This window comes from Zeugodacus cucurbitae, unplaced genomic scaffold (assembly GCF_028554725.1).
Source record: "Zeugodacus cucurbitae isolate PBARC_wt_2022May unplaced genomic scaffold, idZeuCucr1.2 ctg00000297.1, whole genome shotgun sequence".
Taxonomy (NCBI): domain Eukaryota; kingdom Metazoa; phylum Arthropoda; class Insecta; order Diptera; family Tephritidae; genus Zeugodacus; species Zeugodacus cucurbitae.
Genome location: NW_026530879.1, coordinates 1 through 2500, shown reverse-complemented (window position 1 = coordinate 2500; position 2500 = coordinate 1). Strand labels below are relative to the sequence as shown.

Below are 2500 nucleotides of genomic sequence, written 5' to 3'. Positions count from 1 at the left end.
CAGCATATATGCTCAAGGTACGCTCCAGTTAGAGGTATAAATAATAATAAATTATCATTATACATAACTATATGGAACGCCCCGGGATTGAATTAATAGTAAAATATTTCACTAAAAATTAATCCCATTATATAAAAGTTAAGTTAATTTCGCCATTAGGTTTAATATAACCCAATGACTTGCACATATGTTAGACTCCTTGGTCCGTGTTTCAAGACGGGTCCCGAAGGTATCCTGAATCTTTCGCATTGTTAATCATATAAATGCATACAATTAATATTAAAATCAATGATAATAATATTATTGTAAAATTCAAAAGAATTTAAGCATTATATATGTAAAATCTATCAACACTTTATCAAATCATCAGTATTTATTCTATGTTAATAAGCTAAAAGCAAATTAATTTGAATAAACTTAACACCAATGATCTTTTGATAAATATTTTATTATGTTAATAGATTACAATGTCCTTATATGAAAAAAATGCACACTATTACTATAATATTATAAATATCACAGTTATAATGATGAATTTTTCATAATGGATATTCAGGTTCATCGGGCTTAACCTCTAAGCAGTTTCACGTACTATTTAACTCTCTATTCAGAGTTCTTTTCAACTTTCCCTCACGGTACTTGTTTACTATCGGTCTCATGGTTATATTTAGTTTTAGATGGAGTTTACCACCCACTTAGTGCTGCACTATCAAGCAACACGACTCTTTGGAAATATCTTTCTAGTAATCATTAACGTTATACGGGCCTGGCACCCTCTATGGGTAAATGGCCTCATTTAAGAAGGACTTAAATCGTTAATTTCTCATACTAGATATTAAGATATTCCATACACTGCATCTCACATTTGCCATATAGACAAAGTGACTTAGTGCTGAACTATTTTCTTTTCGCTCGCCGCTACTAAGAAAATCCTTGTTAGTTTCTTTTCCTCCCCTCATTAATATGCTTAAATTCAGGGGGTAGTCCCATATGAGTTGAGGTTGTATAAAAATATTTATATTTATTTTATATTTTAGCTTTTTGCTATTTTAAAGAAACATACATAATTATTTCTTAACACCAATATAATTTTCTTAATAATAAATATTCAATCTTTTCATCCCGTACTACTTACTTCATTATAACAACAATATTATTTTCTTGGTTTTTTACATTTAAGGCAATCCTAGAATAAAATAATATTTTATGCTAGACGTTCCTCTAAATGTATATATTATTTGAAATAATAATATTGAAATTTTATTGTTTTTGGGAATACTAAGATTCTTATTTATTATAAAATTTCGTTCAAATATGAGGTGTTCAAGAATATATTTTCTATATTTCTTTTTATGCTATTAATATTATGGATTGAAAAATACAATCCAGTAATATACCATGTGCTTAAATTCTTTTAATTGACTAAAAGAATAAGCAACTAATTTAGCATAGTCTTACAACCCTCAACCATATGTAGTCCAAGCAGCACTTTAAAATTAATTAAAGTACATAACAGCATGGACTGCAATATGCGTTCAAATGTCGATGTTCATGTGTCCTGCAGTTCACACGATGACGCACAGTTAGCTGCGTTCTTCATCGACCCATGAGCCGAGTGATCCACCGCTTAGAGTGATAATTTTTTGTTTATTTTAATTTAACGTCAAGAGTTTTTAATTTATTGAAAGAATAACATTTCGTTTTCGTATATAATATATAAATTATTTTAAAACATCTTTCAATAAATTGTAATTTTCAACCCAAACATTACAAGTTGCGCATGTCTTAGTCCAACAAAAACAGTAATTCCTTTTTTATTACATTTTATTTAATTTCTATATATTTTTAAGGAATTACACGTTAATGAGAACAAATTAACTTATCATTTATATTATTTTTATAAATAATAAGTACAACTATATATGTTTAAAGGTTTGTTGCGTTCAAATACAATGTATGCGATATAATTTTCATTATACTACAATACAAGGAGTAAAAAAAAAAAGAAAAAAAAGAAAAACATTCAAATAAATGAATGAAAAGAAAAAAAAGAAAATAATTTTTCTTTTTTATTCTTTTTTTGTTTGTTTGTTTGTTTGTTTGTTTGTTTGTTTTTTTATAATATTTACGGATAGGAACACAATAATGATCCTTCCGCAGGTTCACCTACGGAAACCTTGTTACGACTTTTACTTCCTCTAAATAATCAAGTTCGGTCAACTTTTGCGAAACAACCGTGAAACACAAGGCGTCACAGTGATCACGTCCGGAGACCTCACTAAATAATTCAATCGGTAGTAGCGACGGGCGGTGTGTACAAAGGGCAGGGACGTAATCAATGCGAGTTAATGACTCACACTTACTGGGAATTCCAAGTTCATGTGAACAGTTTCAGTTCACAATCCCAAGCATGAAAGTGGTTCAGCGGTTTACCCGGACCTCTCGGTCTAGGAAATACACGTTGATACTTTCATTGTAGCGCGCGTGCAGCCCAGGACAT

At 29.8% G+C, this 2500-nt stretch overlaps 1 non-coding gene and 1 pseudogene across 1 annotated transcript in view; both read right to left on the bottom strand.

Annotated features, from left to right (window-relative positions):
* The window catches only part of LOC128924109 (large subunit ribosomal RNA), a 3983-nt gene extending 2979 nt beyond the window's left edge, over positions 1–1004 (bottom strand). Inside the window, exon 1 of the ribosomal RNA XR_008472797.1 lies at positions 1–1004. This exon is cut by the window's left edge and continues 2979 nt beyond it. This is a non-coding gene — a ribosomal RNA (large subunit ribosomal RNA).
* A 453-nt stretch (positions 1005–1457) lies between these two features.
* On the bottom strand, positions 1458–1635 carry LOC128924107 (5.8S ribosomal RNA; annotated as a pseudogene).
* Positions 1636–2500: the final 865 nt, after the last annotated feature.